Source organism: Silene latifolia, chromosome X (assembly GCF_048544455.1).
Source record: "Silene latifolia isolate original U9 population chromosome X, ASM4854445v1, whole genome shotgun sequence".
Taxonomy (NCBI): Eukaryota; Viridiplantae; Streptophyta; class Magnoliopsida; order Caryophyllales; family Caryophyllaceae; genus Silene; species Silene latifolia.
Window position 1 is genome coordinate 312,261,461 of NC_133537.1, and position 27,755 is coordinate 312,289,215.

Here is a 27,755-nt window from a genome sequence, read left to right on the forward strand (position 1 = left end):
TCATACACAACAATCAGGTCCCTACCAAATCAACCTCTTTAGAATTGTTACCTTTCTAATATTCCATCACTCTTAACCATTAGTGATAACACCACAATGCCACCGCTGCTCGTATATAAAATCTCTTACACTCATATCAGAATAACATGGTTTTTCTCCTATTTTTGGTTAATATTGCAAATAACGAACATCAAACCCATCCACAAAATTACCTCAACATTATTCCCAAAGCTAACTTATTTGTATTGTCATCCAACTCTCCACCAAATATCTCGTATCGTGCCAATGCTCCACCAACTTCTTACTCCCTTAATTCCTCGAAACTCATTACCAATCATGTTGTCCTGAAACTCCTATATAACCTTTAGCTAACATCCTCGTGATACCATCACACATTTCGATGATTCCTTATCTTTATATCACATAGCTTCGGTGAACATTTTCCTCAGCTTACTTTTATCCTTCTTTTCTCTTTACACTCAATAATACCAATTAATAGTTCAACTCCTTATTCCTTCTAGCTAACTCTTTAGAAATCTGGTCACCCCTTCGTTGCTCCAAAACTCAGTTCCATTATTTTCTACCGACATCATCTCACTCTTTCTTCCCATGGATCTTCTCTTATTATGCTATCACTCATACTTGCCACTAATCTATCCATAGAACCAACGTTTAATGTTCAAACAATTGCATCTCCCTTTTTACATCTCTAGAAATCAGAATTCATTTAATACCGTCAATTACCCAAGGAACTCTTACAGTAGTTTCCTCTTTTAATAAACCTCCCAAACTCACTCACTGTCTATAAATACACCTCGCGACATGTCTCCACAAAGTTCACTATATATTACTCTTCTCAACCCCTTTAAACGAACTTTCACTACATAAATCCATAACCCACACGACTCCTAACCATTTCCTTCCATAACTCTTTACACATCTCAAGCTGCCACTATCCACATTCTTACTTTCATTTTTTTTTTCATTCTCACGTTCATTATACTCACATCATCCCTTGCCTATATTCACTTATTTTTACATTACTCAACACACAATCATATCACTCATCCCGTCTCGCAAAACGTGCGCCATGCCTCAATAGACTATACCAATCTTCCTTTTCTTTTTCCACCATCTATCATAATCACATATAACTCATGTCCTCCCCACCGAACTCATACTCATCATAGTGCCACTCTTTACATCATAAGATTGGGTAACTTACGCTCCAGGACCAACACATACGTAAAACAATGCATAAAGAAGTAATACAACACCTTTGAATTAAACGTAATATGCAACGAATGTCAAAAGACAAACATATGACCCGAAATACGCATATGACCTGCACAGACCCCACTCGATCGAGTACCAGAACCTACTCGATCGAGTTGAGGCTACTCGATCGAGTGCCCAACATGCTCGATCGAGTGCCCCGACTCTTAACCCAAACAGACCTTCGATCTCGACTTACTCGACCGAGTAGCCCGGCTACTCGATCGAGTGACCCCATACTCGATCGAGTGCCCGAGGTACTCGATCGAGTGCCCAAAAACACGATTCTGGTCAAAATAACGACAAGTACCCACTCGATCGAATCAAACCCACTCGATCGAGTCATGCAGACTCGTGAATACTACCCGCATGTTATCTCACATACCCCAACGTACTATGCATTCAAATATGCGCGACTCCTCATACAATCAACAAAATAATCTACTTCGTGTTATTAAGTGCCACGTTATAAACGACCATCATGCTTTTCATCCAATTCGTTATACAAAACACATATCATTGAACCTCTATTCTTCATGCTACTACTTACCAAAAGTCAAACATTACCATCTATCATGCTCATATAACATTCAACTTTCAATCATGTATTACTCGCATGTTTTAAATTTTCATAACTTTTCATAACACAAACCACACCCATACACTACAAATCCTATTTCCATGTTGCTAATACAACAACATTACAAATCCACTTCATCACACATCATCATATACGAACTACTTTCTTTTTCTACCATATCATTCATCATTCTCATATACTTTCCCAACGATTCCAACCAACATGTCAACCAACTATCATGCAACATGCTTTCAACAAACCATATACAGCACAATTAACATACACGTCGCACATATACACACGGACTCCACGTTCCCATACCATGTGACTGGCTTAAGTATCATGGGGCCAAGATTTTGAAGTGAGGGCGCCTACTCACCCAAAACCTAGCATCATCTAGGGCTCCCATTACACATACACCAGGTTCATTTTATTAGACTCCCTATGTTCATTATGTTCATTTGTTACAGGTTCCAAAATCGTCGCTCTGATACCATTTGTAACACCCCCATACTCCAAGTGCCTTACCAGGACCACTCAGGTATAAGGATACTACCATCTCGGTTGCCCGAGGTACTGAATATCATAAGACAATAAAGAAACATACTTTTAAAGTAATTATAGATTAAGTGATTACAGGTTCAAACCAAAACTAATAAAAGAAATTACAAGGTTCTCATACGGTCTACAGCTAAAACTATCAAAGCTACTAGACTTTCGTCCGACACAACGGAAGACTTCTAAGCGCCACGTGGTGACTCATCCGGCTATCCCATACGCGTCATATCACACCGCTCAATAATCGCTCACCACCCCGAATGGATCACCACAGTTTTTAAAACATTTAAACGGGGTCAATACTAATCACACAATTCAATATATATCAACAATAAGATAAACAGACAAATTTGAATCGTCACACACACACACACACACACCACCAACTCCCATCGTCTCAATACCGACCGTCCTTTGGACCAGCCCGCCGTGGGGGACCGCAGCCGTTCCCACCTAAGCCCCGCTCATCGTACGAGCGATAACCCCGTCCATTAATGTGCACATCCCCTCCCGTGGCGGGTTCCACGAAGGGCGAAACTAGGGCGTGAAGTCACTCCCGCAAGTGACCCCACTCACCCGAGAACGCATCTCGAGAGCCATAGACAACCAATCACAATCACAATCACAATCACAATCACAATCATCATATCAAACAACTAACTACAAAGACATCACCAATATCCCATTATGGGACTAATACCGAGTAGGAAATCCTACCTGGAAAGCACAACACGCAGACGGTATCTACAACTGTATCAAAACGGCTCCTCTACGAATTCTCCTCCTATCATACAAACACATAAAGACTACACATCACAAACTACACACCAAAACCCCCAATTCCTAAATTAGGGTTTAACCAATCTTAACAAAACATTATAAAAACTATATTAAAAGCTTACCCTCGACGCAAGGAATCCGACGACACGAAAAACGACAAGAACCGACCGTCGAACTCCGGAATTGCTAAGAATGCGATTAGGAAGATGAACTGGTCGCTTTCTCTCTTAAACAGGGTTTTAGGTTTTGTAAAAGTGAATTAAAACAATGACGAATATGTCTAAATACCTTAATCGCATAATTAACAAAACCCGAGAAAACTCCCCTCAGAAACCGGGACACTCGATCGAGTACCCAAGGTACTCGATCGAGTACCTCCTTACTCGATCGAGTACCCCAGCTACTCGATCGAGTACCCAACAGGTCAGAAACTATTCTAAAACGCAACTTACCCTTACTCGACAGAGTAAGGCCTACTCGATAGAGTACCCAAAGACTCAAAAATACGGAGTATTACAATGGTAATGGAACCTTAAGGACTTATGCTCATGCTCGCACGTTTACTTCCTCTGCCTTGCATGCCGAAGGACATGCTGCTATCATGGCACTAAATTGGGCCTTGGACGAAGGCTATCTCCATATTAGACTTGTTACAGATTGTCTTGTTTTAGTTATGCAGGTTGCCGAAACGGAGAAGGCGATTGCGTCTATTAGCTACATTATCCAGGATCTTTAGTCTACTGCGTCTCGTTTCCACTGTTGTTCTCTTAGTTATCGTCCTAGGGGAGTGAATATGATAGCTCATAATCTTGCCCAGAAAGCTATATTGTAAGCTATGCTATGTATTGCTGTCAAAAAAAAAAAAATTAACTTGAAGTAATTCAATTCATAATTCATGGTTTAAGTTCACAAATTCTTACTTGTGACGCGTCACATCCGGTTTAAACAATGACAAAAAAGTGAACTAGGCATTTTTGAAAATATATATCCTGTAGCCATTTTATGAAGGATTTAGAATTAACAGCCATCGCAGAAAACAGAATCAGAACGCAAGCCTGAGATAAAGGAATACTCAACATGGAATCTATCTATACACCTTACTAAAATATGGGTAAGGCAAGTTACTGTTCCTAATGAACAGTAACCGATGCACATCACTTTGGTCATTTCCCCGTCAATACTCAGCGTTTTGATCCCCTCCCTCCTATACACCTTAGCTCTTCCTAATGAACAGTAACCGATGCACATCACTTTGGTCATTTCCCCGTCAATACTCAGCGTTTTGATCCCCTCCCTCCTATACACCTTAGCTCTCCCTCAATTATTCTCACTCTCAAACTTCCTGCCTTAACATCGAACTCTCACCCTCTAACCTCTCATATCTATCTGTGCTCCTTCCTTTCTCCTTTTATCACTCTCATCTCTAATCACTTTCTCTACAAATGAGTTCCTCTCTTATCTTCATATTTAGACCATTTTATCACCCCCAAAGCAAGCGCATAGCAGCATCGAAGTTCCCAGCGGCTACATGTTCGGCAGCAAGAGACGATTTCCGGGTCCATATTTGGCTGATGGGTATTCCAGGGGAAAGTACGACCAAAAGAGAAGATCGCCCGTTATGGTGAGTTTCTAAAGATCTGAGTTATTTCATGTCATTCACGTTTCATCTATGAATTTTACTTGGTAAAAACCATTGATTAGATTAATCTGGTTTGTTGATTTTGATGCAGTCTCTGATCTGAGTTACCTTATATGGATTTTAGGGCTATTTGCTAGCTAAGGGCATCTGGGTATCCCTCCTTTTGGTACGATTTCTCTATTTTTCATTTGGGTTTGTTTTATTTTTGGTTAATCATGCTATTTTCATGAAAAAGTTGGAATTTTTTTGGGGTTTTTAAGTAGTAATATTGTAGAAATTGAGATCTATGATTTTTGATTTTAGTGCCCTTTGATAGTTTATATGTGTGATTCTTGAAAATTGAATTGTTTTGAAGTTGTGGGTTGACCTTGATTAGGATTGCATAATTGCTCTCTTTTGTTGCTGTATTTGCACCAATTCTTGTGTAAGATGGTCTTAACTTAAGATGAGTCTCACAACAGAATAAAATAGATTGAAGGAGGTTGTGAGACGTCTTAAGTTAAGACGATTTTAAGCAAGATGCATTGGTTTTACTGAGTTATGTTGAGAGTTCTAATGGGAGGTTGTTGTATTGGTTGTTGTTAAAGTAATGACTGAGCCAGTGAGCTTGACAACAACTCAAATATATGCAATACTTAAAATGCGCAAGTTATAACTAAGGAATGTAGTTGAAAATCTTGGTATAAGTTGTGATATACGAGAGTATTTATGTGGACAGCGGGCCGCCCACGGGGGCGCTTGGTGAAGGGGCTCGAAAACAAGCGTTTGCATTTTGTATGGAGTCGCCACCAATTTTTATGGGAAATTGGAACCGTTCGAATACCTCGTGTCATGTCAAGACACAAAGTAGTGACATGAACACTAAGCAATCGTTACCCTTAGCATTCTATGTCTAGAATGACTCTCGCGGATGCCAATGAACACGGGTGCTCACGGAGATCTGGAGTAAGGGGTGAGGGTACGTATTAGGAAGCTCTTTTGATCGAACACCTAATCCCGCCCGCCTCGATAGCGGCCTCTACTAATGATTAGGGAAGTTATTCGTACTTGATATACCGTCGGCTATATGCATGCAATGCAACATCCATAGATTAATCCTAACATGTGAGAATTAGACTAAGTCGGTTGACACGTAATTAGCAAACAATTAATGTCGAAGTAGGATTTAATATTGATTTACATGTGAAAACATACAAGTGATAAAAGAAATACAATGATTATAAATTACAAGAATGAAAATTACATTAATTACATTGGAATAGGCGATTTATGTCGAAAATACCTTTAAAACGGATGATTTGAGAAAAAGAAATAAGAAAATAAAACACGACAGATCAGAAGGTGATAATACAGATATTAGTTGATTAATAAGTAGCTAATTAAACTAGGTCAAAGCAGAAAAGGAGTTCAGGGACATAATTCACCCTGGAACAGGCGCAGCAGGCACTGCGCCCTTTGGAAGAGGCGCAGCAATTGCTGCGTCTGTTCCAAGGGTGAGTTCTGGCTGTGAAGACGGAACTGCAAACCGTTAATGTTATTTGGTAAATTAATGGATTGATTACGATATTAGACTCGGATGAAAGTGATTAATGAATTATTTACATATGATTGAGGTCATAAAACAGTAAAACATGGATGAGACGGAAATAAACGGATTAATTATGTGAAGGGTCGATGTTAATGAATGATTAAATAAACTAACTAACTAAACGAATTAGACTAAACATGATGAATTGACGATGAATTAATGACTAAACAGATGAAAATATATCAACAATGAATCCCAGAAACCCAACATGAACGAATTGAATCCCTAAAACTCGAATTGAATGTAATGACGAAAACCCGCAAATATTGATTATTTGGGATTTGAGTCGGATTTATGACGATTTAAACATGTTAATGATGATGGTTAATATACATACGAATTATTAAACTATCATGTGAACGAATTAATGATTTAACAAAACAAAAGAAATAAATTTGAGACGAATTACGAGAGGACGGAGGAAGAAGAAAAGAAGCGAGAAGCTGCGCGGCCCTCACGAAGAGGCGCAGCAGGTGCCGCGCTCCTTCAAGAGGCGCAGCGGTTGCTGCGTCTTTTCGACGCATCGTCTCACCGGAAATCCGCAAAACAGGTTTTTAAAGACGGTTTTAGAAATCGATTTTAATGGTGTATTCGACATAAACCTTACAATTGTTATACAATAATTAAAATACAATAAATAAAAGGAATTATACACCCTCAGACTTACATGTTGACGGAACGAGAAGAACTAAGAAGATCGATTAGTAAATGCTCGACGCGAATGCAAGGAAAGAGTGCCCTCGTAAGAGGAAAACGATTTAACAAGTTGATTAATTAGATTGATTGAGTGTAGTGGTCAAATTGGTCGGTCATGCAACGGAGAGGCTGGTACCCGGAAAGATCCGAGCTTACGTGGTCGAATGTTCAAGCACGTAGGCGCCAATTAGTAAGAACGAAGTCTAGAATGCAAAGGGAGAAGAGAAGGGCGGACACTCGCGTGAGAAATATGAGGAACGAAAGCTCCTATTTATACTAATCACGTGAAGAAATAGGGTTTTCGGAGACTCTTTGGAAGTGAATCTCGGAAAGATATGAAAAAGATACGTAAATCATGCAAAGAAGGGCTTGGGAAGAGGCGCAGCGAGCCCCATCGCGTCTCTTGGAAGAGGCGCAGACTTTCGTTGCGTCTATTCCCAGGAGGTTTCCTCCGCTTAAGAAAGATTTCGCGTTTGAGTTATGGTAGGACGGAAATAATTCGATTATCTTATGAATATTACGGGATATTATTTGCCAAAAGATAAAATTTGAGAAATATGGAATAGAAATATCCGGAACATTCCAGAACATTCGACTCTGGATTTAACGGCTATCGAGAAAATGGAGACGGTTTTTGACCCGGACTCGAATGTACTCTAATTATCGCCAAAACGACCGTATCGGGACGTAGATGACATTTAAGAGGTAGACATTAATATTTGAGCAATCACTTGACGATAATCTTACGAATCGTAACAAATCGTTCGCGAATCAAACATGCGCCCAATCATCACCGGGTGGTTTGCGAGAGGTGCAACGAGGTGTCTCTGAGCCCCCACTTTGACCGAGGCTTGGACAAGGCGAAAGTCAAAGTATAGCCATCAGGTCAATCGAAGATTACAACCTGACGACTATGGCGACGCGAGGCGGCTCAAGGGGTCTGAACCAAGGACCTGTCGTCGGGAACATTTTAGAGTCTGTCGACTATCGGGGAGGGTCGTTTAAAGTCCATTAGACTACGTAAGGAAGCTCGCCAGCCATAAGAAGAGATCATACCTGAGATTTAATCGAACTTTGCGGGGAACAAGAGATATTGGAAACAGCAGGACGTCGGTAGAAACTGCTGGGGATCCGCTTGCGTCGGTCTCAAGCGAACTCTGGCGAAATTTGGAGGTTGAATCTGCTTGCGTTGGTCTCAAGCGAACTCTGGTTGGGGAACATACCGACGACTAGGAACATCTTGATCGTCGTAGGGGAAACCTTGAGTGAGCAGTACTGCAAAATACTACTGCGCTGGGGACAGACGACCAGGAACATCTTAATCGTCGTAGAAAGAAAGTCTTGAGTGAGCAGTACTGCAAAATACTACTGCGCTGGACATAAAAATTGAGCAATACTGCGAAATACTACTGCGCGGGATTCGGACAATACTGCAAAATACTGTCGCGCTGGATAAAACGCGGGCCGGAACGAAAGGAAATCGTCGAAACGGACCAAAATGATAAAACGTCATCGAGGAAGAGGCGCACCAAAGATGGGCCCACGAATAACGAACTCTTAACGGATTTTTTGAAAATCCATATGGAGGGAAACAAAGGAAGAGGCGCAGCAAGAGCTGCGTCTCTTGGAAGAGGCGCAGCGCCTGCTGCGTCTTTTCCCCAATTTGGCAATTCTGCGTAAAAACGCGAAATCAGAAGGTTTTATTTCATTTTATTCGAAACATAAATCACTCCATTCTCTCTCAAATCTTCACCATTTTCGCCAAGGTTGGATTCAAAAGCTTGCTTTAAACATGACTAATCGAGGTATGTGTTTTAATCTTGCATTAATCTTCCACATTTGTCGAATTTTGAGCCGCGAACATTAGGGTTTTCGACCCTTTTGATCGAAAATTTGGGGCTTTTCCCCCGAATGGATTTGTCTTGCCAAATTGATGCTAGAAATGGATAATAGGTAATGTTAGGAACATAACCATGTATTTACTTTGAATTTTCATCGAGTTTTGAGCCCTTGAGCGAATTTTGAGACGGTTTCACAGCTAGATCGTAAATTGCTTCGAAAATGGCCCTAGGATTGCCCATTTGTGATGAAACTTGATATTCGGGACCCTTGGATGATGGGTAAACTTTCTACCCTCTTGGAATTTTGGTTTGTGACAACTTTTTCAGGACACTTTTCTAGGGCATAACCGCCATTATAGCGAAATGCTGCCGAATTTTCGACTCGAACCCGAGACTAGGCCTTGACTTTGACTTGACTTGACTCAATTTGTCACATGAGTGATCGGGTTGGTGAGAACATGGCCAAGGATGGCCAAAAATGGGGAATTCCCGGGCCTTGAAGGCTTGAAAACTTCTTAACAAAGGCTTGTTGTCATATGACGCGGCCTGGATTTGCTTTAATGTTGCAGGTGACGATGCTTCTACTTCTGGGAGAGATCCCATGGACATAGACGCCGCTGTTGTTGAGGAGGCGCTAGAGCAGGCCTTCACCGCTGCGGTGATGGCTGCTGCGGACGAGGTTCCCGAGGAGGAGGCTGCTGAGGAGGAGGAGATTCCGAGACGGGCCCACCTCGGACGAGGGGGTCGTCAGCTGAGAGGAGCTCCCGCGTGGCCGAGACACCTGGGAGAGTAGGCACCTTGTGTGGGCTGCAGAGGGTCACTTGTCCTACAGGACGGTGAAGAGCTTGGTAAATAGGAATTCCCTAACTCATTACCTATCCTTTTCTATTTTTGTTCGAATTTCTTTTAAATTCATTCAAAACTAAAGATAGCTTTGTTTCGAATCATAATAGGAGGCCGGGAACATCCGGTCGTTCTCGGGGTACACGACGGCGATGGAGCACTACGAGCGGCTGTCAGAGGAGGAGAGGGCCATGATCGAGCGTGGAGCGTTCGGTCCCTCCTGGTTGTGTCCGGAGGGATATCGTGAAGAGGAAGTTGCGGGCCAACCTTAGCCTGGTCCGCGCTTTCTTGGATCGATTTTGGGATACGACTTCCACGTTTCACCTGCCTTTTGGTGAGGTGGGAGTCACCTTGGAGGACTACGGCATGATTTCTGGTCTGCCGTGCGGGACTGAGGAGATGGTGTGGCCGGAGACTGGCATGAGGGCGGATTCGGCCGAGGCGAGGAGGTTGATCGGCTGGAACCTGTCGCCGAAGGCTGTTGCGGTGCCGGGTTTGGTACCCAGTACCTACGTTCGAGATTACTTTGCGGGGAAGACCCCGGCATCGGTGGTGATCGATGGGAGGGAGACGGCTCCTCCTCCTTGTACACCGAGGAGAGGGCTCGTGCCCGTGGCTTTGGTGGTTCTTGTCTTCGATTTACCTCGGAGACAAGGGTGAGAGGTTGTCGACGAAGCTTCTCCCCTTTCTTTCTGACCTGAGTTCCTTAGGGCGTTGGGACTGGGTCACTGCTGGTTTTGCGGTCCTCATCCGCTTTATGAGGGCCATGGTTCGTCCGGAGTTGATGGAGAAGGGGACTTCTCCTGACGCTGTCGGACCTGGGCTACTGTTGGAGGTATGAACCTTCCTTTAGACCAAAGTAAATTCCTTTCTTTTATCAAAGATCGAAAGATCGTCATTGATTATTATGCTTTGCAGGCGTGGGTGTACTCTTACTTTCCGGGCCTCGCGCCCAAGAGGACGGAGCCGTTGGAGAGGGCCTACCCCGTGGTGAGGGATTGGGTCATGTGCCGGACGAAGAGCAAGCGTTCTTCTCACAATGTCTACCGGCGGGATGTGAACGCTCTTCAGCTGAGCAGCGTGAGTATCCCATTTGTATTCATTCACACCTTCTTATACTTTGTTTTAAATTGATCATAGGAATGACCTTTGCCTTCATATTGTCGTAGTGGGTGCCCAGACCTTGGGCGGAGTACGCTGGAGCGCCTCCTTTTGTCGCTGAGGTCCTTCGACCTAGGAGCTCGAGTCGGCTGCTGTTGTGGACGTCGATGGGTCCTGTGTGGTATCTGGGCGAGCGGTTAGCTCGTCAGTGCTTTCGGGGCGCGTTGACGGTTCCCGTCGATCCTCCTAGGACGATGTTTAGGGAGCCTTCTGAGGCTGAGAGGGAGGCGGACTTGGCCGGTGCTAGTGGCGACGACCTTCTTCTCTCTGACGAGGATTACTCGGCGTTCCTTTACGGGAGGTTGGCGTATTGGCCGGTAGTGGTGAGTATCTTCTGTTTTCTTGTTGGATTTTGATTTTCGAGAATTGCGACGAAAGATCATCGATTAACGAGAGCCATTTGTCTTTGCAGGAGGTTGAGGCGGCGGGCATCGAGCCCCCAGAGTACCCCGAGACCCTTGAGTACACTGACGCTACTGGGAGGACGACGATCTCCGAGCTGCGTGACCTTGACGTGGCTGTGACGGATGCTGGCCTAGATGACTGGCAACATCTGATTCGGAGGGTGAGTTCCCATTTTGCATAGTTTTCGTGTAAGAACACATTTGATTGAATTTGTTCAATTTTGCCGAGAATTACTTTTTGAAAATGCAGGTTGCGCCGTCCCGGTTCGTGGCATTATGGAGGGTGGCCAACCGGCTGCGAGCTACCGCCATCGAGGCACTCATCGGTGGTCGGGGTCGTCAGGTATGAACCTCACTTGACTTCTTTTGATTTTTGATTATTTCCCCTTTTTGATTGAGTTGATTGACATGAGTCAATTTATTGCTGTTTACAGGCCGGTCGTGAGCTGGAGCGAGAGTTGACCCAGTCTCGGGAGGAGACGGCTCGCTTGTCGAGGGAGCTCGAGTTTCGGGACGCCGAGATTGCCGCTCTTATGGCGAGGGTTGCCGAGCTGGAGGGTGCCCAGCAGTAGCTTTTGTGTACATTTGGACATCTGTTTTTGAAACATTTTTGGACTTGTTTTGGGGCGCAAGCCCCCAGTTTACTTGGATTTGGACTTGTTTGGGGCGAAGCCCCCAGTTTACTTGCACATTTGGACCTGTTTGGGGCGAAGCCCCCAGTTTGCTTGTACATTTGCTTTTTTGTTGTATATACGACGGCCTGAGTGCCTTTTTTTCTTTGGGTTGTGTTGTTTGTACCGCAGTTAGCTTTTGAAAGGTTTGGTAGACAACGGTTTACGCCGTCATGCTGTCGGAATTTACATAGAAAATCACGCAACACATACATTTTATATTCACATAAGGCCTTTAATTAGTGCAAAATGAGACTCGAAAGGAACGCAAAAATGCAAAAAAATTTTGTCGGAAATGACCGGACGGTAGGGAGGGTTACCCCCGAAAAAAAAAGAAAAAGAGAAATCTATAAGTTAGAAAATGGAAAAAATAGAAATTAAGAAAATGAAATGACTAAGTAAATGTTGAAATAAAAAAGAATTAAAATGAAAACTAAATATAAAAGTGTGAGAAAAATGGCGGAAAATATCGATGTCGCCTCGAAATGCGCGTCCGCGGATTAAGGAAACCTGAAGCATGGTAAATTTCTCGGATTTACCAAAATAAAATCCCGTAGGAATAGGAAATTATTTGTTTATAGAATTAGGAAAGATCCAAACGCGGAAATCACGAAGTGAGGTGGGGAAGAGGCGCAGCATGAGTCGCGTCCCTTTGAAGAGGCGCAAAAGTGCGCGCCTGTTCCCAAGCAGTCGGTTCGACGGATTTTTGGAAACAAAGAATTAGTATAAATAGAAGCGTCGACGAAGCTTTAAATCATATAATTCTTCCGTCTCTTCTTCGTCGATTCACACATAAAAACTCCCAATAAATTTTCAAGAGAAAATTATCAGCATGAATACTTTGGAGATTCGCTTGAAGGAATGGACTAATGAGTTCTCGAACATCGAGAAACACGATATGGGTGCTTATAACCTTGGGTCTTTATTGAGTTTGAAACTCATTAAGGTTGTAAAACCGTTCTTGGATGCTTGCCTTGATTATTGGGACCCAAATTATCATGTTTTTGCGTTCCCAGGAGGTGATATTTGTCCTTTTAGGAGGAAATTTTCGCTATTGGCGGGTGGGACCCCGAACATTTACCTGCCATCCCTTCTACTGCTCAAGGGTATAAGAGTAAGTTTAGAGATTTGCTTGGACTTACTAGACTTGAGGTGGATCGCTTAGTTACCCCGAAAGGCGTGAGAATGTTGGATTTTATAGACCGATTCATCAACAGGGCCGACCCTACTGTTTCTTATGTTGCCAGGAGGAGAGCATTTGGCTTCTGTTTGCTGCATGTGTATGTCTTTCAGGGACATGTTGATGAAGAACTGCGAGGTGATCCCCGTCTATTGGGTCTTATTGAGCAAATGGAGCTGCGCAGGAGCCCAGCTTGTCTATGCCTAGGGGAGATCATTTTGGGCTTGGATAATAGGAAATCCAACCGCGATCTTCCATTCTTGGGAAGTCCCGTTATCCTACAGGTAAAAGACACCTTTTTTTTTTTTTTTTTTTTTTTTTTTTTTTTTTTTTTTATGTCTAATGCCTGTTTTTTGGTAGGTTTGGCTTATGGAACGGCTCCGACTGCTCGAGCCCCCAGTTCATGCACTTTCCTATCATGCCCGTATGATTTCGATGAGGACACGGCTGTACATGGTGGACTTCACCCGGGTCTGCGATTATTGGAAGAACAAGCTGAAGAATGATGATGGCCCGCCGATCGGTGGGTCGCACCGTGGTGGCACCTCAAGTCTCATTCTTTGGAGTGTCTTCTTTGGATCCTACTAGGTCCGTGCGCATTCTGGATTGGAGTTTATGATATGCATCTTTCCCGAGAGATTGATGAGGCAAGTTGGGTTGAAGCAGATGATTCCTAGGCTTGACACCGTTCATGATCGCTATGGCGCTACTACTAGAGAGCCGAAGAGAGTGGGCTATGAAATGGGCCCAAAGAAACATGTGGTTCTTGAATTTCTCCTCCAATGCCTTGTGGGTGTCGGACTCTTATCTGAGGTGGAGGAAGGCTGCAACTTCGGAAGAGCGCGAAAGACTGAGGAAGCGCGAGCCTGTTGACTACAAGGTGCGCGAGGGAGAGAAGGAGAAGCATTTGACTGAAGGAGAAGAAGAAGCCGGGTTTCAAGTCATTCATCCTTCGAAGAAATCGAAGACTACTCCTGTCGCAGAGATGGTGGTTGGCAAGAATGGAAGAGTCAGGCCTCGAGAAAGACCGTTGATGATTAGGTCTGAAGTGGTGCAAGAGCGCCCGGCTCGAGGTCGTGACAAGAAATATGACAAGAACGACAAGGGCAAGGGGAAGATGGAGGAATAGCCCAAGTCTTATTTATTATTTAATTATTATTATTATTGTTGTAATAAGAAAGAAGGGATTTTTAGAATCCTAGCCTATCTATTTTTATTATTTGTCGTATTATTATTATTAGAAATTGAATGAAATAAAAAGGTTAAATGGTTATGAAACCGTTGCGATTTTCTTTAATTATTCTTGTCGAATTTCATATGCAATGCAAATGTCCTTCTATTTACATTTTAAATATAATGGTGGGTTGAATCCCGTGAAGGATTGCCTACGTATTCACTTAGAGAAAGCGAAATCAAACCCTTGCGCGTAGTTCGAGTAAATGTAAAAGAATAATTGTTCGAAGCAAGAGCTTGTAATGAACATAGAAAATAAGCATGAGCTTTTGCTTACTCGGGAGGTGCGAATTTAGTTTGTTTGATGATATGAGGATGACAAGTTTGCCAAGATGCAAGAGCATAGTGACATTCAAATGGGCCAGGGGCCGTTTATTTAGTGTCACAAGAGCGACACTTAGGTTTACGCGAGGCGCGTTTTTGTTCTATTCTAGGCATAGTATCGTTTCAGTTGGTCGAGATTTGTGGGGTTTGAAAACTCATTCCCATCTAGGTCTGTGATTCTAACCGCGCCTCCTAGGAGTATGGATTTGACTAGATATGGTCCGGCCCAATTAGGTTTGAATTTTCCCCTCGGGTCGACAGGTAAAAGAGCTCTAACCGATTTGAGAACTAAATCTCCTTCTTTGATGTTTCTTGGCCTAACCCTTTTGTTGAAAGCTCGTTTGATACGTGCTTGATATGTTTGGAAATTATGTAAGGCACGTAGCCTACGTTCATCCAGGAGGATGAGTTCTTCGTATCTATCCCTTTTCCAATCGGCTTCCGGGATTTGACTTTCTAGTAGGATGCGCAGGGATGGTATTTCTAGCTCAACTGGTTGTACGGCTTCCATGCCGTAGGTCAAATAGAAAGGAGTAGCCCCAGTGGGCGTCCTAACTGATGTACGATACCCCCACAAAGCGAAGGGTATTTTGCTTGGCCAATCTCTGTAATTGTCAGTCATTTTTTTGAGGATCGTGACGACATTTTTGTTAGCCGCTTCTACCGCGCCGTTAGTCTGTGGTCTATAGGGCGAGGAGTGATGATGCTTGATCTTGTATTTGGCTAGCAATTGTTCGGTTTCGGCTTGGAAGTGGGACCCATTATCGTTAATGATCTCATGTGGGCAACCATATCGACAGATGATGTTATTCTGTATGAATTTGGCTACGTTTTTTGCCGTAAGAGCGGTGTAGGAAGCCGCTTCTACCCACTTGGTGAAATAGTCAATTGCTACTAGGATGAAACAGTGACCTCCTGTTCCGGCTGGGGTTATTTTCCCAATTATGTCAATTCCCCATGCGGAGAATGGCCAAGGAGATGTCATCGTATAGAGCAACGAAGGAGGGACATGTTGTACGTTCGAAGATTTGTGATTGTGGCAATGTCTCACATATTTGATGCAATCAGATTCCATTGTGGTCCAATAGTACCCTAGACGTGTGATTTTCTTTGCCATCATAGGTCCACTCATGTGAGGACCGCATTCTCCGTCGTGGACTTCTTCCATCACTTTTCGTGCCTGTGAATGATCAAGGCAACGTAGGACTACACCAAGAGGTGTTCTTTTGTACAATTCTCCTTGCATTAGGATGTATTGGGAAGCTAGTAGGCGTATAGCGCGTTGTCCCCTTTTGTCCATATCTGGTGGATAGGTGCCATTGAGCTTGAAATTGGGATTGCTTGGAACCGGGGTTCTGTGCGATATCTTCTTCATCGGTAATTTGATGGACATAAGCCGGCTCCGACCGTCGTTCGATACACAAAGGCATTTCCATCATGTAATCTGGCATGTTTATCAAAGATGCAAGTTTCGCAAGAGCGTCTGCAAATTGATTTTCTTCTCGAGGTAGGTGTAAGTAGGTTACGTGATCAAAGAATTGAGCGACTTGGTCTATCCTAGCCTGATAGGGTGCTAGGCTTTCCCTTCGGATTTTCCAGGATCCTGTAACTTGGTTGATGATTAGTGACGAATCTCCATGCACTCGGAGGTTTTTGATGCCTAAGCTTACTGCCGCTTGTAATCCAATGAGGCAAGCTTCGTACTCTGCGGCGTTGTTTGTCACCTCGAAGTCGAGTTTGACAGCGATCGGTGTATGCTCACCTTCAGGAGAAATGAGCAACACTCATATCCCAAATCCTCTTAGGTTTGATGCTCCATCAAAGTATAGGTCCCAGGAGTCTACATCTGTTTGAAGTATATCCTCGTCGGGAAATGACCAAGTATCTATAGTTTGTGCGTCGTTGATGGGATTTTCTGCGAAGAATTCGGCGACGGCGCGACCCTTTATTACTTTCAGTGGCACATATTTGAGGTCAAATTCTGAGAGCATCATGGTCCATCTTGCTAGACGTCCGTTGAGAACGGGTTTCTCGAAGAGGTATTTGACTGGATCCATTTTGGAGAATATCTTGACAGAGTAGCTAAGCATGTAGTGACGTAGCTTCTTCGTTGCCCACACAAGAGCGAGGCATGTCTTTTCGAGTTGTGAGTATTTGCACTCGTATTCTAAGAACTTCTTACTTAGATAGTAAATAGCTCTTTCTTCACTTCCTACGGTTTGAGCTAACATGGCACCCATGGCGGTTTCGGTTACCGTGAGATACAAACCAAGAGGTTGATCTTGTTGTGGTGGCATGAGCACTGGTGGTTTAGCCAATATCTCCTTGATTCTGTCGAACGCCTTTTGACAATCATCGTCCCACATGGTGTGGTCTGTTTTCTTGAGTTTCTTGAAGATAGGCTCGCAAATCATCGTAAGTTTCGATATGAATCGACTTATGTATTGCACTTTTCCCGGGAATCCCCCGACTTCCTTTTCTCGTTTGAGGTTGTGGCATTTCGATCGAGCTTTGATTTTGGAAGGATCTATTTCTATACCTCGTTGGCTAACGACGTATCCTAGGAGTTTGCCAGATGTTACCCCAAATGTGCATTTCTGAGGGTTGAGTCTCATGTTGTACTTCCGTAGCCTTGCGAAGAACTTGCGAAGGTTCGCAATATGTCCCTCTCTCTCCTTGGATTTGACGATCATGTCATCTACATATACCTCGACTTCTTTATGCATCATGTCATGTAGGAGTGTAGTCGCGGTGCGTTGGTATGTAGCTCCGGCGTTGATCAATCCGAACGGCATTACTGTATAGCAATAGGTTCCCCATTGGGTGACGAACGCGGTCTTATGCATGTCTTCCATGGCCATTTTGATTTGGTTATAACCCGCATATCCATCCATGAAGGATAGTAATGCGTGGTCTGCAGTATTGTCCACTAATATGTCGATGTGAGGTAGAGGGAAGTCATCTTTTGGACTCGCTTTGTTCAAATCCCTAAAGTCAACACAAACTCGGATTCTCCCATCCTTTTTGGGTACGGGTACTATGTTAGCTACCCAGTCAGAATACTCGGAAACTTTGATGAACCCGGCTTTGAATTGTTTGTCAACTTCTTCTTTAATCTTTAGAGCCCACTCTGTTCTCATTCGTCGAAGCTTCTGTTTCACAGGTTTGAAACCTGGCTTAATCGGAATCCTATGTTCGGCGGTATCCCTGTCGATCCCTGGCATGTCTTTGTAGGACCAAGCGAAAATGTCTTTGAATTCATTTAGGAGGTCTATGAGGTCGGCCCGTTCGGTAGAGCTCAAGGTAGTCCCTATCCTAAGTTCTTTGGGTTCTAGTTCGGTTCCTACATTGATGGGTTCGGTGTCCTCATTCATCGGTCCCCCTTCCCCTTCGTAGTATTTCTTTGGCTACGTAGGGAGGTATTTCGGTCAAGTCTGGGTCTTGGTCATCCTCGAGTATCATCATAAATGAATTGCACTCAAGATAACGCAAAGAGTAAGCGAGAACCCGATTTATTCATATTAAGATTCGAGTAAAGTTGAAACAAAGAAGCCAACTGATCCATGGTCATGACGGTAAAGGGACGATAATTGGGGCATTTCCCGAACTACGTGGCTACTTGAAAATAAGCTAGGAGAAACGAAGGGAGTGGGGATGACGACAGGAGTAGACTCTCTAATGACTTCTCTAGACTTTCACTCTGACTCCGACTCCGACTCTGATTCTGATTCAAACTCGTCGTCTTCTGGTTCTTCTTTGAACATCTCTCCTTCTCCAGTGGTGAGCTTGAAGAGTCTTCCCTGACTGTTGGTCCATTTGATTGATTTTCTCCATCCTTTCGCCGCTTTGTGTCGATTTTCGTGATCAATGCGGTGGGGTTGAAGTGATCGTCTTGAAGTATCGTAGTAATGATCTCATCCTGCGCGGCCTTAACAAATCGGTCCTCTCCAAACAAAAGGCTAACAGCTTGCTCGTCTAAGCAAGGTGCTTGACGGGTTTTGACGGTAGGAACCGTTTCTGGAGGGATGAAGTAGCAATCGTGAAAGATCTCGATTCCGGCTAACTTCCTTTCGAGGTAATGCCAAGGTTCGGGAAATCCATGAAAGAGTTCCGAACTTCCTTCTTGAACGAAGTATCCATTCAAGGTAGGGAGATATGGCCTCATTTGGACTCCTACATACTTGCGATTTTGGACTTGGGCAAGCATTTCGAGAACTTCTTCTGTTGTGGGTTTGTACCCTAGTCCAAGTGGTATTCTCGATGAGTTGCCTTTCTTGTATGGCGCGAAGGTGTTCTTCCGAATCGGGTTCAAAGGCATTCCAGGGAAGTATCCCTGATTTTTGAGAATATGGTTGACCACCAAGTTAGAGTAGGGATTATAGTATAAGGGTGCCAACTCACTTTCTATGACATTTACACTTTGAAAGCTCCCAAGATCGTATATGGGATCCGCAAGGACTTGATTATTTGATTGCTTCTCAATTATTGCCTTGATAGGCGATGAAGTGATTGTCACAACTTTGCCATTGAGTGGGATCTTGATCTTTTGGTGAAGGGTGGATGTTACTGCTTTGGAAGCATGAATCCAAGGCCTTCCCAGAAGTATGTTGAATGAAGCTTCGATGTCCACTATTTGGAAGTTAACCTTTCGTTCGATTGGTCCCGTTGCTATGGTTAGGTTAGCAAGTCCTACCACTTTTCGTCGTGTACCGTCATATGCACGTACATCTTGATTTGTGGGAGTCCAATCCGACTCTTTCATGCCTAGTTTGTATGCCGTTTTGAGGGGTATGACGTTGACCGCGGAGCCATCATCTACCAAGGTCATTGGCACATTTTTCTTTAGACAGATGACAGTGATGTATAGAGCAAGGTTGTGACTGGCGCCGAAAGGTGGCAAGTCTTCGTCTGAGAAAGTAATAGGATTACTTAGCTTCGGTGATTCTTGGAAGACCAAGTTGACTACGTCTTCAGGAGTAGAGTTATGTGCTACATTTAATTTGGCCAAAGCTTGCAGTAAAGCTTGGCGGTGTGGAAAGGAGCTTGCCACTAGTTGCCAGACTGAAAGATCAGCCTTGGTTTTCTGTAATTGCTTGAGCAAATGATCAGTGGGGTCGTCTTCGTTGTCGTTTGGTGTGATGACGTTGGTTGGACCGTTTTGAGTGGTGCTTTGATATGGGCGACCCGAACGAGTTAGGTGGTCCACATCTTGGTCTTCACCATTTTGGACTATTTCCTTTACCAAAGAGTTTTCAATGAGATATTCGTCTTCATCGTCATCGGCCCAAACTCCATTGATTGCAGCTAGTTCCTTCATCCTCATGATGTCACTTTCTAGTTGTATGATTTGATCGACTAGCTTGTCGACCACGGCGACTACTTCTTGCATAGTGGCATTTTGAGAGAAGGTCAATGGTACGCGTTCTTTAGGCGTTGCCTTGGGATTGCGCAAGATCATTACCATGTTTTCTAGTTCCCTCACTTGTCTATCTACACTCCTTGCCCATGCGATGAAGTCGGAAATGGTAGGGGAGATGGTAGAGTAGAGTCTTTCTTTCTCAATTGCATGAATTTCATTTTCGGTGGGAGAAATGAGATGTGAGCAATCTAAGGTAGATTCGTCACTTGTAATCACTAGAACTCCAAGAGGATTCTGAGTGTTGTTGGGCTTACCTCCTGGTGGAATTGGAAGTCGACCATCTTCGATCATATCCTGAAGCACGTGTTTCAACTTGTAGCATTTTTCTGTGTCATGCCCCTTGCCCCTATGGTATTCACAGTAGGAATTTTCATCCCAAAACTTGGACTTCCTTTCGGGTTCGGGAGTAGGCCCAATGGGTTGGAGTTTACCTTGCTTCATTAGCCTTTTTAGAGCATTGGAGTACGTATCTCCAAGGTTTGTGAACTTCCTTGGTGGGCTAGTTTTCTTGAAAGGCTCGAGAAGGTTAACTTCGTCGGTCTTGCTAGTAGAGCCGTATGAACGACTTGTGGACCCTTGATATCCTCGACCTACCGTTTTGGACAAGAGTCCTTTGCGGATGTCATCTTCAATTCGTGTCCCCAACACGGTTAAGTCTTTAAAAGTCTTGATGTTTTGATATCTCAAATGGTTGGCATATATGGGCTTGAGATTGTCCACGAACTTCTCCACAAGAGTGGCCTCATCCGGGCGTTCAACTAGTTGAGTACTAGTCTTCCTCCACCTACTTAGGAAGTCGGTGAATCCTTCCTTGTCATTTTGGGTAAGAACCTCTAGAGTACGCATATTGACTTGGATTTCGGCATTATCCGCGTATTGTTTCGAGAACTCGATGGCGGCGTCCTCCCAAGTAGCGACCTTTTTGTGATCTAAAGTGTAGAACCATTGCTTTGGGATGGTGTCAAGAGATGAAGGAAAGATCCTTAAGAACATCTCGGGTTTGATGCCTTTGATAGACATGTAGTCCTTGAAGGCGCGGATGTGGTTCAAAGGGTTCTCATGTCCTTTAAACTTAGGGATATCCGTCATACTAAAGTTAGTGGGCAATTTGGAATTGACGGCTTCATACTTACGATTGTTCTCCCTGTAAATGTCATCCTCCTTAAGGTACATCAATTGCTCCTCTAGGTATTGGAGTCTTTTCTCAGCTGCGGTTGTTCCTAGGACAGGATTCTCATCTTTAGACTCGTCATCGGAAAATTGTAGCACTCCACCTTTAGGGGGAGGTAGCTTTCCCTCTACATCAAAGATACGGCCTTCGATAAGCTCAAGGCGGTCATAGGTTTGTTCTTGGGTAATTTGCATTTGGGCTATCGCGGCTAGGATTCGATCATTACTCTCTTGAATTTCTTTGGAGGTTCGTATCATCACTTGACCCAGGCATCTTGGAAACTGGATAAGAGATCGGCGACGAATCAAAACACGATCGACCATTCCATCACACTTGCTAAAAGAGAAAAAGACTTGACTCGTGAAGTGGGTGTGTGCCCCTTGTGTTGAGTGAGTTTTGAAGAAAGACAAGGTCTTTGAAAATGTGTGTCCTAGTCAACTGTAGTGTAGTTGTAGGAGTGGACTCGAGGTGAGGTTTGAAATGGGCTTGTGGCCCGAATTTTGACACGACAAATGGACAGAGTTTTGACCGGATTTGGTGCTAATTAAAGGCCCTATTTCGAAATTCTTGATTGAAAACGGGTTTTGATTTTTTGAAAATTCGTCATGGTTTTGTTTAGAAATGGTGATCACATAAGGTTTACACATTTATACAAGCATTATAACGGGATGCTGAGTGCATTTAGAAGGGTTTTGGTTTAAAGGGTGGGTTGCCATACCGAACCATCAAACCCGAAGTCTGTGGAGAGGCTCGTGCCAAACAAGAGTAAGGCCGATTCCTAGTCCATTTCCTCAAGTAGTGAAGGCCCTTGATACAAACAAGAGTAAGCATCATGGTATGGATGACGTCAATCGCTATCCATCTTTAGGCCCAAATAAGAATTAGGACCGTTTAGACGGGACGATTGGTCGAATGGGTTGGGTTGGGCCTAGGAAGGCCGATTTAAACGGTCTAGGAAGACCGAGTTATGAAAACCGACAATTGTCTTGTACAAACTTATTCCCTAACCTTGTTCAAGTTTCACCCTTAGCTACACGTAAGTGTATATTCCCATGAGTCGCCAAACCGTGGACAGCGGGCCGCCCACGGGGGCGCTTGGTGAAGGGGCTCGAAAACAAGCGTTTGCATTTTGTATGGAGTCGCCACCAATTTTTATGGGAAATTGGAACCGTTCGAATACCTCGTGTCATGTCAAGACACAAAGTAGTGACATGAACACTAAGCAATCGTTACCCTTAGCATTCTATGTCTAGAATGACTCTCGCGGATGCCAATGAACACGGGTGCTCACGGAGATCTGGAGTAAGGGGTGAGGGTACGTATTAGGAAGCTCTTTTGATCGAACACCTAATCCCGCCCGCCTCGATAGCGGCCTCTACTAATGATTAGGGAAGTTATTCGTACTTGATATACCGTCGGCTATATGCATGCAATGCAACATCCATAGATTAATCCTAACATGTGAGAATTAGACTAAGTCGGTTGACACGTAATTAGCAAACAATTAATGTCGAAGTAGGATTTAATATTGATTTACATGTGAAAACATACAAGTGATAAAATAAATACAATGATTATAAATTACAAGAATGAAAATTACATTAATTACATTGGAATAGGCGATTTATGTCGAAAATACCTTTAAAACGGATGATTTGAGAAAAAGAAATAAGAAAATAAAACACGACAGATCAGAAGGTGATAATACAGATATTAGTTGATTAATACGTAGCTAATTAAACTAGGTCAAAGCAGAAAAGGAGTTCAGGGACAGAATTCACCCTGGAACAGGCGCAGCAGGCACTGCGCCCTTTGGAAGAGGCGCAGCAATTCGCGTGTTTCAAGGGTGAGTTCTGGCTGTGAAGACGGAACTGCAAACCGTTAATGTTATTTGGTAAATTAATGGATTGATTACGATATTAGACTCGGATGAAAGTGATTAATGAATTATTTACATATGATTGAGGTCATAAAACAGTAAAACATGGATGAGACGGAAATAAACGGATTAATTATGTGAAGGGTCGATGTTAATGAATGATTAAATAAACTAACTAACTAAACGAATTAGACTAAACATGATGAATTGACGATGAATTAATGACTAAACAGATGAAAATATATCAACAATGAATCCCAGAAACCCAACATGAACGAATTGAATCCCTAAAACTCGAATTGAATGTAATGACGAAAACCCGCAAATATTGATTATTTGGGATTTGAGTCGGATTTATGATGATTTAAACATGTTAATGATGATGGTTAATATACATACGAATTATTAAACTATCATGTGAACGAATTAACAGACGAACAAAACAAAAGAAATAAATTTGAGACGAATTACAGAGGACGGAGGAAGAAGAAAAGAAGCGAGAATCGGCAGCCTCACGAAGAGGCGCAGCAGGTGCTGCGCTCCTTCGAAGAGGCGCAGCGGTTGCTGCGTCTTTTCTCGACGTCTGTCTACTGGAAATCCGCAAAACAGGTTTTTAAAGACGGTTTTAGAAATCGATTTTAATGGTGTATTCGACATAAACCTTACAATTGTTATACAATAATTAAAATACAATAAATAAAAGGAATTATACACCCTCAGACTTACATGTTGATGGAACGAGAAGAACTAAGAAGATCGATTAGTGAATGCTCGACGCGAATGCAAGGAAAGAGTGCCCTCGTAAGAGGAAAACGATTTAACAAGTTGATTAATTAGATTGATTGAGTGTAGTGGTCAAATTGGTCGGTCATGCAACGGAGAGGCTGGTACCCGGAAAGATCCGAGCTTACGTGGTCGAATGTTCAAGCACGTAGGCGCCAATTAGTAAGAACGAAGTCTAGAATGCAAAGGGAGAAGAGAAGGGCGGACACTCGCGTGAGAAATATGAGGAACGAAAGCTCCTATTTATACTAATCACGTGAAGAAATAGGGTTTCGGAGACTCTTTGGAAGTGAATCTCGGAAAGATATAAAAAAGATACGTAAATCATGCAAAGAAGGGCTTGGGAAGAGGCGCAGCGAGCCCATCGCGTCTCTTGGAAGAGGCGCAAAGACTCTCGCGTCTATTCCCAGGAGGTTTCCTCCTGCTTAAGAAAGATTTCCGCGTTTGAGTTATGGTAGGACGGAAATAATTCGATTATCTTATGAATATTACGGGATATTATTTGCCAAAAGATAAAATTTGAGAAATATGGAATAGAAATATCCGGAACATTCCAGAACATTCTGACTCGGGATTTAACAGCTATCAGAAAATGGAGACGGTTTTGGACCCGGACTCCGAATGTACTCTAATTACTGCCAAAACGACCGTATCGGGACGTAGATGACATTTAAGAGGTAGACATTAATATTTGAGCAATCACTTGACGATAATCTTACGAACTGTCACAAATCGTTCCGCGAATCAAACATGCGGCCCAATCATCACCGGGTGGTTTGCGAGAGGTGCAGAAACGAGGTGTCTACAATTTATAAAGACTACACACAAAATAATGTCTATGTCACATAAATATGTGTATCTAACTCAAGCTGAGGTTGTGTAAAACTGGGGGAATTAGATATCGCAGCAGTTTAGAGTTTACAAAGAAGCTATATACGGGAAAAGGGTGTATATTAATAATTTAATATACAATCTCAGCAGAAGATTATGCATGATTTTGTTATCCTTTTATGGAAATAAATTGCCTTTTGTTTTGCAAGTAATTAGTACGCCCTATAAATCCTACAGTGGATAAAGTGTATGTAAACTGTTTGATAACACATACATATAACACATTCTTCTTTAAGACGATAGTACCCGTATACGGTAAGAAGGGTGTAGATAGGTACCATATGATAAGAAGACAAGCTCAAAGATTTGGGGTACGGTTTCAACTATTCATCATCAGAGACAATATTCTGATAATTTTATGGATAATGCTTTCTGGGCTCACTCCAATTCTACTGCTCCATAGGTTAGATCTCCTTCCACTTTTTAGTTATGCAGTTTAAATCTCTAATATAGTTTACATTTTCATTGATTTTCAGTCATAAAGTTTGAATCTGTGCTGCCATTTCACTTTTATTTTGTTCATCATATAAAGATGGGTTTAATTTTCATTGATTTCAGGATATTTGATTTGTATTTACAAGTAAATGATTGATTTTCTAGCTCAAAGTTTCTGTATGTTTAGATGCTGGAGCTTCTTTTTTTTCTCTGCTGAATTTTATTTGAGTTAAAAAGCTTGTGCCTTTACACTTTGGCTTTACTTGAAAAATTACAACTTTTTGCGTATTTTTATGGAGTTGGCATTTTTTTTAAACATATATAAACTTGTAGGAATGTGGGAATGCTTAGTTCACCATGTTGTAGGAAATGTGATATTCCGTTGATTGAGTGAACGCAGGAATATGGCTTTATGGGCAAGCGCCGAGAGATACTAGAAATGGACAGAAGGGGTATGCTGGGGGTGGGGACTATTACTCGGAGCAATCTACACCACCACTGAATCCTTCTCGGATATCAAGAAAAAAGCGAGGGCCTAATTCCATCGAGTGAGTTCAGTCCTGGTCTGTTGGATCTCAACTCATGATACTGAGCTTCTCACCGAGGTGTGTTACAACTGTCTCTTTTATGCTTGTTTAATTACTGCTTGGGGTAACTTCGTAAAAGTAGTTGTGTATAAGCTGCAGTACTGCCTAACAATGACGGTCTTGGAACAAAAAGTATGGGGGGTAAAGTTGTTTGAAGTGAGCTCATGTAAGTTTGAATTGACAAGAGCATAAACAAATCGTGTGATGTGGGTTATTTATCTGATTTGAGTTATTTGCTTCCGTTTTACAAATCGGTAAAGTTGTTTACAGTGAGCTCATGTGAGTTGTCTGAATTGACTATAACTGAAATGAATTGTCTGAATTGATGTGAGCTGAAACGAGCTAATAGCTAAATAAAAGCTGGAATTAAGCCGAAAAATACAGACGTAACACGGTGTTTTTGTATCTTATATCATTTAATTAGAGACTTTTTTAACGTCATAATTTAAAAATGTAAACCCAACTCCATACTACAATAATATTCTATAAAACTGGTATGCAATATAACACACAATGAAGGGAGGAATGAGTGAACCTGAATATTGATTATATGACTTGATATAAAGCCTGCAATGTGAGGGATTATAGAAATTTAATAATACTCCATAATGCTCCGTAATACTTTAATTAATAAAAATAATTAAAATCATAGTAGTAAAGTATTGGTAGTAGGTAATCATCTTAAAATAGGAGAAATGACTTGTCAAAATCTCAGACCATCAGTCGGTTTGAGTTGTGAAATAGTGATACAGACTAAGGAAAAAGATGGATGGACGTGTGTTTAAGTTTGATGGGATTTGCTTAGTTTGAACCATGCATGCTACGAAGTTCATGATTAGGTAATTCATAATATAATTGAGTGAGTCTTGCTTAATATGGATTATCCGTTTTAGTTGTCACTAGCGGGAAATTGCATTTTTTTATTGTTTCCCCCTTTACTAATTTAGTGTTTTATCTCACGTATTGTTAGCTTATGTTCTCATCTTATTAAGTGAAACTTACATTCTTTTAACTATTTGCAGCGGATAAAATAAAGGAGCTTTTGATGGAGTACGAGATCAATTCTTTGGAGATCATTATAGTGAAAGATTAGCGCGTCTCATGGGAGCATTGTGATATTGTCCCTTGGCCTTCTGCCTTAAATATGTATACTCCTGAACAATACTAGCTATCAAGAAATCGTCCCTTGGCCTTATGGCCTTTGTTGCGTTTCATGTTATTTCGAGGATTGCGAATGGAATATTCGTGTGTTTCACTAATAAATGATCAATTATGTTCGCGTAAACACAGATTATAGCTTTCACGTGCGTGAATTCGCGATGTTGATAGAACTCTCAGTTTCATCTTTATTTTCATCCTACTGAATTATTTCATCGTTCAACGTTTTTAGTAGGGAACCTTGAAGCTGATTTGCTAATTTTAGTTCAATGAGAAAGAAGTCTCCTGTGATTGCGAGGCCATATATGAAAGTATTTTGAGTCAAACCATAAAGTAGTCAAGGTAATAATTGATCCTCAATATAGAAAATGTAGTGGCCGACTGGTTGGTTAGGGTTTAGTGTGGAACGGTTGAAGAGGGGCCTCCTCAAATTATATTCGCGATCATAATCGTTGACAAGTAAATTACACCCAAATTACGTCAATTGGGAGATCGTGCTCCTTAGCCTTGGTGCCAAAAGAATTTATGAGAGCACTAATACACACTTAGTGTTTAATTGGTTTTACGAAACCATTCGCCAAGAAGGTGATCACACGCTCAATGTGATTTTTTCAAGTAAGCTAATATTCAGCTCATATAATACACCATATATATTAAAA

The 27,755-nt window shown here is 42.4% G+C and overlaps 1 long non-coding RNA gene across 2 annotated transcripts; it reads left to right on the forward strand.

Moving 5' to 3' along the window:
- Positions 1 to 4,436: 4,436 nt before the first annotated feature.
- LOC141617519 (uncharacterized) lies at positions 4,437 to 27,298 on the forward strand. 2 transcript variants are annotated; one of them, XR_012531127.1, is made up of 3 exons: positions 4,437 to 4,814; positions 4,957 to 4,998; positions 26,961 to 27,298. It is a non-coding gene; the product is annotated as an uncharacterized LOC141617519 (long non-coding RNA). The 2 variants fall into 2 exon arrangements; XR_012531126.1 differs by lacking the exons at positions 4,437 to 4,814; positions 4,957 to 4,998 and adding an exon at positions 24,993 to 25,956.
- The last annotated feature ends 457 nt before the right edge of the window (positions 27,299 to 27,755 follow it).